Here is an 11,990-nt window from a genome sequence, read left to right as displayed (position 1 = left end):
TTGAGGCAGTTCTGAAGGCAAAAGGGGGTCCAACACGTTACTAGCATGGGGTACCTAATAAAGTGGCCGGTGAGTGTACATTGTCTGTAACTGCTTATCCTTTACATGTACACAAACATGCATGAAGCTCTCATGCATATTTAGTGGTATATTCAAATGGTATATCCGCATTAACATGTTTATTGGACTTATTGTCTCAAAGCAAAGAATACTGCCAACATTTTTTTTTAACAATTTTGAAATCTTATTTTATACACTTGGCGATTCTTTTAATTATTATTTATATTTGGCTGTGTGGTTAATAACACATTTCCTTATGGTGTGACAGACACAGAACACATTGTTTTTTTGCTTTACCACCGGAATTTTACTTAATTCTTTAGTTTTTTTTTTTAGATTGTATCCAATGTAGAACTTGTACATTTGTTGAGATTCTTACTTTCCTTTCCACAAGGCAAACCTCAGCATGCTAACCAGGGAACCGTCTCTCCTTCCTAATATTCTTTATTTGTGCTTATTTAGCATTTTTAATTAGAAGACATGGGAGTGGGGGAGTGGAGGTTGGATGGAGAGCAAAATAGTAGGAGAAGATAGAGATGTGCAAAGATAGATTCTCACACACACACACACATCTCTATTACAACTTGGCATTAGTGATGAGGAGATGAGGCCTTAAGCTTTATCCTATCCTCCAGAGAGAGCTGGAGGATACTCCTCTAAATACTCCTCTTTGGAGCTTACCTCTGCAGGTCTGCTGGCTGCGTTGTTTAGCTAAATCAGGAAAGTCACTTTCTAATTCACTGCACAACAACGTCTTGTTAGTAGGTAAGAATAACAATATTAATGGACCAAGGTCCTATTGGAATTTGTAACCACTCAGCGTAACCTTCTACTTTTATAAGCAGAATAGGATTGACAGACATTTTTTTCAGACATATCTTTAAAAAAAAAAAACATTGTTTCCCAGTTACACTGAAGTCCAGGTGTAATAACATTGCAAATACACGAAGACCTAAACAATACATGTCAGATAGATCAGACAACTAAGGAGTGTCTAGTTGATAGCATGCAATGATTTCAGTTAGTTAACAATCTCAACTCAAGATCTACCTACTCACTTTTTCGGTACCTTTGCACTGTATCACATGGGCCTCATTAGCATTAGCAGTTTTGTTATTATGAGCACCTCTAGGACATGTTCTTGACGGTTCATTGTTTACCTTGGAAAGGAGTTTTAAACTAGAGCTCAGAATCATGGGAAGTGTGAACATGGCAATTAAGCAAACTCAATGTGGTGTGTGTCTGTCAGTCTGTCTAAGTCTGTGTGTGTGTGTGTGTTTGATAAAGCTTGCCACTGTCTGTTTTCTTGCTTTCAGGACGTGTCTGCCTCTAACAGATGATCTACATATTTCCCTGTGAACCAAATGCATTTTAAGAAGTTGGCAGCCATAATTAACACGGTCATTTTCCAAAACTCAAAATGTTGTTTCTTCTGTTTTTTGTTTTTTCCAATGTCTGTGCAAGAATCAATACAGCAGCTAATTAGGGCTTATATTTAGAGGATGTGAGATATGCCAGGGGAGGAGGGGGTGTCATTAGCAGAATATAGTAAACTGGCTGAGAATATTCAGGAAAATGAAAGCATGAGGAGCAGTCCTGGCAGCTGACTCCTGCTGTGTGCTGTGCTGACTTGAGGACACAGTGAACTTTACACCTCTACAAGTTTATGGGTAGTACTTTACGTTCCATCACGATAATAAGATGGTAATAGTGGGGTAACAGTATGATAATAAAGAGATAATAATTGTAATGAACAAAGTAATAACTAGGTAATACATCACAGTAATAAGATGTAATACTCGGGTATTAAGGTGATAAGGTAACAGATGTAATAACATGCAATTTCAAATGTAATAACTAGGAATGGGTTTGACGATAACATGTATATCTGGGTTGTGGTAATATAGTTATATTAATATTGTAATAACGTGATAATAATGGGATAGTATATGTTTATGTTTTTACAGTATTATAGGCTACTATCAGTGTAATACCTTCAAAGTTAGATAAAACTTATTGAATTTAAAATTGGTAATTACCATGGTATAATGCTGACATATTTATGTTCCAAATATTTCCCTTTTGTTTCAAGGTCATACTTTACAAATGATATGTTTAATCTTGTGACTTCTGACCTGGCAACCTCCAGGACACTTCCGATTGTTTCTGTGTAACAACCATGAATCAGTGGTGCAAAATGCAAAACTACCCGTTTCTATTTAACTACATAGTAATATTACAATAACAGAAGTGTAGTGATTACCTGGAAATGCTTCTGGTTGCTTCCAGATAATCTCTTCACCTCTTTCATTCTAAAATTGCCATGAAATGGGTCTTATCCTGCACGCACGTAACCCTGCGCAATCTGACCAGCAGCTAAACACCTTCCACCAGCAAGCACTGGAGACCGGGTTCATCCTAGCTCACTTTATTTGAATTACAAAGGGTGAAACTGGGATGAAACACAGTGACCAGTTACTTAGATATTAATGAGTCTAATTATACAAAAAAACAACGTGAGATTAATTAACTGTACTGTCCCGCAGTACTTGTCCGTGCAGGCTATTTGCAGTATATTAAATCTTTTTTTACCTAATTATTTTGCACTCAAATGACTCGTCTGTCGGCTCTGACAGCGCTGCATCAACGCGCTGTGCGTGTCCTCGCATGGAGTGGCTGAACATCAGAGCTCCGCTTCGCGGCTGAGACACGAATAAACTATTAATTCAAAGCTTTTACTCTTAAACACAAAAGGCACGTCCACTTTAATACATACTGTATATTTAAACATATCTGGGGTCAAGCTCAGTGCCTTGCTGTGTTGCATTAACTCTGAAACTTTCTCTTTGAGTCCCCCATTTTTGGGTTAGTCCATGCATGATGGTGGGGCGTACTGGTGCTGTATATTAACAAGTTCTTAAAACCTCAGCCCTCCATAACAGCAATGGGCCTCATTTCCTGAGCAATAAAGTTGACAATTCTTTCCGTTATATTATTTTTACGTTTGGATGATAGAGGCTTCACATCCAGCGTGGTCTGGGTATGTCTGGGGAACGTCACCGCGATGCGGGTAGAGGAGGACTGACTGTAAATTAAACACTCGCAATTAAATAGTCAGCAAACCGCTAAACCAAGGCTTTCTAGTTCTTTCTTCAATCTGTCCCCAGTGGGTTGGGCTAATACAAAAAAGTGATAACAAGGGGGGTGTTTTGAAGACAGACTGTTACCTGTGAAACAGGGATGCTCTGAAAACACCCCCATAAGCAATTAGTGCTTTCCACCCATAGACCGTAACGGTCTAGGCTTCCACCTGATGAAATTAACACAGCAAAAATAGACCAATCAGAATTTTTGTCGAGCCAGAACGTATCGACCAATAAATCGACCAGTCGACTGTGAGATTACATACCTAGTTATTACAATATTAATTTAACTAAATTACCAGTACCCAGATATAGTACATCTTATCTTACACCCAGTTTCTACTTTGGAAATTACAAGTTATTACTTATTACTTATTACCGTGGTGGAATGTATTAGTGTTACCAGTTTATGCTTCATGATATGCTTTTCAGTCATTTAGAAGTTGGTGGTTGATTTTTTGCAACACAATTTTTTCATGTTGCTGTATCTTGAATGCAGTACCCCATTGTTAAAGCAGAAACTTTAGTCCTTAATCGTAAAGGACATACTGGACAATGTAGTAAAACTATTACTGCAGTTCAACAGCTATAAATAGAGCATTCTGTGAGCAATTTAGGGTTCAGTGTCTTGATCAGGGACAATTTGACATTTGGCCAGAGGAGTCTGGGACTGAACCGCCAACCTTGCTGTTATTGGAAGACCACTCTGCCTCAGAGCCAAGCTTCAATTCTGTCATAACATTTTCAAATTAATACATTCATTATTTTTTTTTAAATCTTGGATTATGAATCTCACACTTGAACAGATGGGCGATATTAGCTATCACATAAAAGAGCACCCTGGGGAATTATCCTACTGTTGCTAAAGTACATTCATAAATCCCGTATCCATAGTACATTAGACTTGCTTATTGATGCACGCACACAAGAGTGTGCACAAACTTAGTCCAATGACGGGAGAAAGGGAAATGTGATAGTGCTCCATGTATATATATACAGCATGCTGATACACTACTAGTCCAGGTGAAGAGAGTTACTACCAATAGGGAGAGAGAGAGACTATATAACTACAGCCAATCCAGTCTGCTCAAAGCGATAGTCTTTTTCCCAAATGGGGTGCACCTATGATGGGGAAAAAAGTAGCTTCCACCTATCTTTCTCCATCATTTTGGACTGTTATCACAGTTATTATTATTATTATTATCACCCTTTCTGTTTCTGAAATACTGGAAAAGCTAGAATAGAAGAAAAAAATAACATTAAAATGTTATGCGCAGAGTCTTGTTCCTTTTGATTTGCTTTTTCAGTTTCTTCTTATTCATATGAATCCAAGCCTTGGATGTGTTCCACCTGTAAGTCAAGTATGCAATAAAAGCAAAGGTGAAAAATGAATTAACTGTGCTAGCAGAAAACATAAGAAACACCAATCAGTAACACATATTGTTGTGTAATGTCTAAATAGAAGCATATGTATTTTAGAAAAATAAATCACACTTGGTAAATGTGTGCTAGCTCCTTTTTAGAGTAGAACCAATTAACAGAGGGCAAGACACATTTTATGCATTTGCATTTTGGCCTTTCATTCAAACACAGATGCATTTTAGGACACTGTAAACTGAGCTTTTGGAAAACTCCAGCCAGGGTGAAGACTTTAAGAAACGTCAGTTGTGTGTTGTCGTGTTGACAGAGTTTTCGGCTTGTAATGTAACCCCCAATTTCCACCGGTTGTAGAACGGCTGCGGATTGGCTCCGTGCTCCGCCGGCCGTCAATATCCATCAGGTCCGGATTTGTTATGGAACAGCTGCGGCCATGACTGACAGCTGAAGTCACGAGGAGCCACAAGATCTTGCGAATTTATGTAGAATAGAACCACAAAACAAACAGTTTGTTTCCATCCAGAGTAGTAGAGAAGAAACAACACTGTGCTGTGTTTTCAAGGTGTAGTAAAGAGAGCACGGACTATTTACTTTTTTTTTTTTTTTAAATTAACCCGTTTTTTTATTTTTTATTATCCAGGTTTTATTTTGTTTCTTTGCTCGACTTCCTGTCCTATCTGCCGTGTGCTCAATTGCTGCAGAGCTCTACGGCGTCTGGCAAAAATAGGAGCTCGGCGTATCTGCTCCGCAAGGTCACCGGAGCTGGGACGGAGTCTGGACGCAGCCGTTTTGCAGTCAATGTACATTGACTTTAATGGAAACCTAATTACTCCGCTGTTCTGATGCAAATTCGCAGCCGTTCCGCACCCGGTGGAAATTGGGGGTAAGCGTGTGGGGCTTTATCTCCCTCAATTGTCACAAATGAGGCAACATTTACATGCAGACAGTAACAGGCTTGCTAGCAGGACTTTTTAAATGTTCTTTACATGCTAAAAGAAAACTTGGGAACTGCTTGTAGGCTGGTAAAATGGTAATTTGTCTGAAAAAGAACAGAGCAATTTAAAGTGTGCCACAGACAAGAGAACATGAATTCAATCCATCGTGCTCTCATCAGCACAGTGACAGGAGCAGAAGAGATTTGAGAGGAGGATCCCCTGAAAGGCGTTAGAGGAAGTTGAAAGGAGGCGTTGACATCTGGGCAGACTTTTATCTGTGCCAGCTCCTTACTCCTCTCTTTCCTCCCTGTCAGGTGTCAGCGTTGAGCTGTCACTCAGTCAACAGGAGTCTGTTGTATCACACATCTCCAGGAATTACGGTTTCTTCTTCACCCCTGTTAAATTTGCTGACTTGCGCAGGCTTAACTTAAAGTGGAAGTATAAGCGGAGCTTTTGTTGCATATAGTTATTTATTCCACACATGAGTCACTATCATTACATACAAGGGAACTCGACTGGCATACATGGCATACACGCAGGTTATAACAAAATTGTAATACCTTACTTAAACGTAACACCGTAATACCTCGAATATAGCAACCAACACTATTACCATAATGATAAGAACGTTTTCTAAAGATGATATTTAACACCCCCACACGCTCTTATCTCACTGGGTTATATAAAAACAAAACAACAGAATGAGGCTGCCTCATTATCTTAAAGCAATAAACACTCTTTGCTCCCCTAAGTGCCAAACATGTTTTTTGCAAATCTCTTCAACTTTAGCTCAGTAGCTGGCTTTGTCAAAACATCAGCAATCATTTGCTCAGTAGGACAATATTCTAAAATAAACTTTCTTGTTTTTCACATTTTCCATAATAAAGTGATTCTTAATATCCATGTGCTTACAAGGCTGTGAACTGGGTTATTGGCTAGTGCTATGGCACCTTTATTGTCCTCATACACCTTTGTTTGTGCCTAAATCCATCTGCCCCCCATTGGCTGTTTGCCTGGTGGCAACTGAGTAAGGGTGAAGGTCTCATTTTCCTCCAGAGATCAGATCTCTTTCATGGCATTCCTCCACTGGGTTGCTTGGGTTGATGCAATGGCGTCCTGGTGAGTTTGAGAAATATCACACACTGCTCTGTAACAAGAGTCCATGCATGTGTACAATTTGTCCTCTGTATCCTCTGTCTCAAAGTGCTGTAGATGAACTTTTTTAGTTCTCGTGGGTTCCTTCTGACCACGGTCTCTGTGACTTCACCTAGCTGTGTGCGCTCATTCTTTTCAGGGAAAGTATCAGTAGCACCACTTTGAACACCCTGACCTGGTACGTTTTCATCAACATTCACTTCACTGTTGTCAACCCTAGGATGTAAATCCTCATGTTCTGTGTGTGTCAGGTGTTTCTCTTTCTTTGGTTGTTTTAGTGGTAAATTTCACCAACCTGTGTTTATGGACCCTCTCTGTGTCTGGATAGTAAACTAGATTGTCTGGGCTGTTCTTTTCATAGCCAATGAAAACACCTTGCTCACATCTAGAATCCAATTTGCTTTTCTCTTGCTTGTAAGCAAAACACACTGATCCAAATTTTTGTAATTTGGATACGTTTGGTACATTGCCTGTGAAAAGCTTGTATGGCAATTTCTTGTTACGTCTGCTGTAGCACCTGTTCCTCACATAAGATGAGGTCAGCATAGTGTAGTTCCATAGCTTAATCTGGTCACCCGCTCTCAATCAGTAGGCATCTGCTTATGTCATAGAGTGTTCTCCAACCTCTCTCCGCTGTGCTATTTTGGTGGGGTGAATAAGGCGCAGACGTCTCATGTCTGATCCTATATTTTGTTAACGGTGTCTGGAAGTCTCGACTTGTAAACTCAGTGCCCTAATCTGAAAGGATACACTTGATATTCCCATAAGGTGCTATGTCAGTTAAGAATCTTCCTGTCACCTGCACTGTACCACTCTTTATACGAGCATCGTGTCAAGCATAGTGCCAGAGTAGTAATCTGTAAATGACTGTGTATGTCTTTGTCCTTCAATGTTTGGTACTGGCATGGGGCCGGCTAAATCAGTGGGCTAGTTCTAAAGGCTTCTTTTCCTTCCTGTCTGGCTCCTTACTTCTTGTCTGAGTGAACTTTCCCTGTGTACACACCTCACATAACTGATTCAAACCAACTAGGGCTGCACGATATTGGAAAAATCTTACATTGCAATATTTTTTCCCCCAGCGATATATATTGCAATATTACGTGGTATCAGATTGGTGCATAAACTCCAGTATTTACCGATACCAGCGTTTTAGGCAGTATTGGAGGCAATACCAATCTGGTATTGTAACATCTCTAGAGCGAGAGAGAGACGAGGAAAACAAACAAGCATGCAAATGGAAATGGCTGTGGCCAGAAAAATTATCAAGCTTGTTTTTATATATCATGCATGATTTATTACATATTGTGACAGGCCTATGTGCTCTCTCTGCCTCATACTTTTCACCCATGCACGTGGAAGTGTGGCGAGGCCCCGGAACAGACCCATCCCGCCAAATACAAATTTCAGATGAATGAATCTATTTTCACAAAGTGGTCCTGACTCATCTTTAACAAATGTAAGAACAGGGTCAACCTTACAAAATAAGGTAGTTGGTCCACCGGCCAGCATGAACAAAGAGTACTAAAATAATAAATGGGGTCAAAGCATAGATGGAATTATTGTGATGACGATCCTGGCGTGGAACCCGGCAAGTAGGCCTGCACGATTAATTGTTATAAAATCACGATCTTGATTCACCCTGGTCACGATTTAATTTTAAAGTGAATTTGACTTTTTTTTATGACTTTGATTCTCATTTAATTCTACGAGCCGAATGCATCACAAATGCTACGATTTTCTTTTGTGAGTTTTTAAACAGAGTGTATAAAATAGGTTTTAAAGCACTCCTAAGCGCTGCAATGCTCACACTTCTCTTCATTCTCTATGTTTACAGGCTTGTGGTGATGAGCAATGTGCTAGAAGTTCCAAAAAAATCGGTTTGGTTAAAATTATTGAGTAAATGTCGTCTTTGTCAATGTCTTTCGTTGAGAAAATAACGTTATATCTTTCAGACCGTGACATTTCCCATAGTCATAGTTTCCGACAGGGAACCCAGATATTCTAACATTCCATATAAAATTGAACACAACAAACAACATAGTCCCTGCCCCTTGCCTGGCCTCATGGCGGTACAAAAGTGAGAAGAAAGCGGCAGAGTCCTAATTGATTATTACAGATAAAAGCAAGTGCCTTGCAGTAAAAGGTGGTAAACTATGTGGACAGTATATTACAGGGAAACATCCCACGAATTTGAAAATAGCCTATATTTGAGAAACAAACACAAGGAGGCTAACCTAGCTTACCTTAACAAGGTAAAGGAGCAGCCAAGCCCGATTTTGCTGATACATAAGCTAACCCCGGTAGCATTATGTGCATGGATGTATGGATATGTAGGGCCAGCAGCATGACGGAGACAACCGCAGGACAGAGAAAAATACAGGCGGGCTTTTACCGGCGACCGATATGTGTATTACAGTAATACTGGGATGTCCACACAGCTGTGTGAGTCAATTGACAAAACGTTCCCCACCAAATTCTAAAACACCTGTTCATGTATGTCTACTTTAGTGTGTTGGCTGTTTAGGGTTCTCTCCTGGAAAATGTTAAACACATTCTGCACTTACTGCCGGGTCTTGTGTTGACAATATGGGTGAAGGGGAAAAGACATTGGGGGGGGGAACGATCGAAATGTTGAAAACAACCCAAAACTTCGTACTTTTTTTTTGAAAAGCAACAAAACATTGAGATAGAGTCAACAAAAGTTTTTTTTTTTACCTGTTAAGGGAAAGACAACACAAGGGTTAATAAGCTGATGAGATAACTTAAAGTCCTTTGAACTAAAAATAATCAGTGTTGCCAACAGGGACGTTGTAGAGTGTCCTCTGGTGGACAAACTATGCAACTCTCATAATGCTCAACATGGTTGACAGTCTGTTTTTATTTTTTAAATATTCATTTATCAGAATAATGTATTTGTCATTATACATGATTCTGATGAATGAATATTTAAAAAAAAAAATATTTGGTGTCTACCGATAGATCATGAAATGCCTAATAATCGCCGAAAATGTTGGCCCAACAATATATCGGTCAGGCTCTATTGTGTTGCATGAAATTGATTGATTAATTAGTTGATTGACAGTCTTTTGGTGACAGTTTCTTTTCAGACTTCTGATTGGCCAACATCTTCTTCTTTGCGTGACTGGGGTTATGTCGATGCCTGTTGGCTTGACATGCTCTTGACAGCGTGTTTTTGCGTTTTCATGTGGATGAAGATTTTTCTAAACATCATGCATGGAGGATGGGATTTGGTTGTAGAACAAACGGAAAGGAAAACCTCTGTTTTTAGAAACACCTGTGCACGTGCGGACTAGGCCTCAGTGTCTTCTCCTGTCATTCCCCCTGTTTTCTCTGGTTGTACAAAATGGTACACTGGTTAAAGCTTTTACCCTCTAAGCATATAATGTTTTTTAGAAATGCAGGCAGTGACGGAAAGCTCACCTTTGTAGTCTACTCTCTAAACATCTAACCCGCCCCTGCTTGTCATCCCTGCCTGTATTCCAACGTCCCACTAAATCCTTTTCACACAGAGGGCAGGGGACCTTTGCATTTCTACTCAACAGAATATCAAGCTTTTGTTTTTCTTCTCACTTTTACACCATGTGCTTTTTTTCACCCCTGCTGCCATGAATAACTTTTGTAACCCCCCCATCTCTCTCTCTTTTTCTTGTGGTCTTGTGTTTGCAGCCTTTTACTGACTTTGTTGGAAATGATGAATCTCTTCAGCACAATTTCATTTACATACATGATTATATTTTTAATTTCACACTTATTTGCATGGGCTTGTGAAGCCTTCTTATGAAAGTCATAAATTATTCTGTCTGCCGTGCCCGAGCAATTTCACAAAAGCAAAGTGGAAGAAAATTAAGAACACAACATACATTTTCCCAACATACTCTCATGTCATGATTTTGTTGATCCTGCGCTTGTTTTTGGTAAAGAGTGCATAGCATGGTGCAAGTCTTTCTGGATGTCAATCCTACCAGAAGGTTATCTCTTGTACACCTACAACTGCATTTTGTTGTAGGTTAAGATAAAGAACAAGACTAAAAGTCTGATGTCGTGTTCATTTAAATAGCTTGGCACAATTACATTCAGAGTTGACGCTACCTCAGGACCACACTATAATTTACAGAGAGTAGTGGTGTAAGGGTCCATTTTGGTTGTATAGAGACCAGAAAGGTACCATTGTCTGAAAATGTCACTTTATGAGGGTTTTTAACATAAATATGCCTACGGTCCCCCAGTGGCTAGAAATGGTGATGGGTGTAAACAGAACCCTTGGTATCCTGCTCTGCCTTTGAGAAAATTAAAGCTCAGTTGGACTTATCTTGCCCCTTATGAAGTCATACGGGGCAAGATTCCAGATCAGTCCATCTAAGCTTTCATTTTCTCAAGATTACATTCTAAGGTCTATATAAAAGAGACTTCAGATACAGTATTAGGGGACCACCTTGGTCTATACAAAAGAGACTTCAGATACAGGATTAGGGGACCACTAAGGTCTATATAAAAGAGATTTTAGATACAGTGTTAGGGACCACTAAGGTCGATATAAAATGTAAATGTGCTTATATAGCGCTTTTCTAGTTTTAACAACTACTCAAAGCGCTTTTACATCATACATCATACAGGATACATTCACCATTCAAACAAATTCATACTCTGTGGCCGAGGCTGCCGTACAAGGTGCCACCTGCCCATCAGATAAACACTCACACACATTCACACTCCAATGCGCAGCACCGGAGGCAACTCGGGGTTCAGTGTCTTGCAAGAACACTTTGACATTGGACTGCAGGGCCAAAGGATCGAACCACCAACCTTCCGATTGGCAGGCAACCGCTCTACCAGTGAGCCACAGCCGCCCCCTACCTAAAACATACAGTATTAGGGGACCAATTCAATTCAATTTTATTTATAGTATCAATTCATAACAAGAGTTATCTCAAGAAGATAGACCACACTCCAGAATTTACAAGGACCCAACAGTTCTAGTAGTCTCCTCCAGAGCAAGCAACAGTGCGACAGTGGCAAGGAAAAACTTCCTTTTAGGCAGAAACCTCGGTCAGACCCAGGCTCTTAGTAGGCGGTGTCTGACGGGCCGGTTGGGGTTGGAATGAAGAGTGGCAATAACAAAAATAGAAAAAAATTTGTAGTCTGTAGCAGTTCTTTGTAGTAGTTTGCGGCATAGCAGGACGCTGTGCGGCATTACAAGGCACAGGAGGGCATAGCAGGGCAGTGCAGTGTAGCAGTAGAACATGGCATCACAGAACATGGAGCGGGACCAAGGCGACAGATGCTACCCTGATTTTGGAGC

The 11,990-nt window shown here is 40.0% G+C and overlaps 1 protein-coding gene and 1 long non-coding RNA gene across 7 annotated transcripts in view; one reads left to right on the top strand and one right to left on the bottom strand.

Annotated features, from left to right (window-relative positions):
- LOC117936781 overlaps window positions 1–1,837 on the bottom strand; it is a 20,470-nt gene extending 18,633 nt beyond the window's left edge. Inside the window, exon 1 of the long non-coding RNA XR_004655022.1 lies at window positions 1,827–1,837. This is a non-coding gene — a long non-coding RNA (uncharacterized LOC117936781). The remainder of the gene's footprint in view (window positions 1–1,826) is intronic.
- LOC117936761 (RNA binding protein fox-1 homolog 3-like) overlaps window positions 1–11,990 on the top strand; it is a 713,247-nt gene that overhangs the window by 214,204 nt on the left and 487,053 nt on the right. The window lies entirely within an intron of this gene.

The sequence above is a fragment of the Etheostoma cragini genome, chromosome 21, assembly GCF_013103735.1.
Source record: "Etheostoma cragini isolate CJK2018 chromosome 21, CSU_Ecrag_1.0, whole genome shotgun sequence".
In the NCBI taxonomy this organism is placed as follows: domain Eukaryota; kingdom Metazoa; phylum Chordata; class Actinopteri; order Perciformes; family Percidae; genus Etheostoma; species Etheostoma cragini.
Note: the sequence above shows the minus strand (reverse complement) of the source record. Positions and strands in the feature narration are given on the sequence as shown.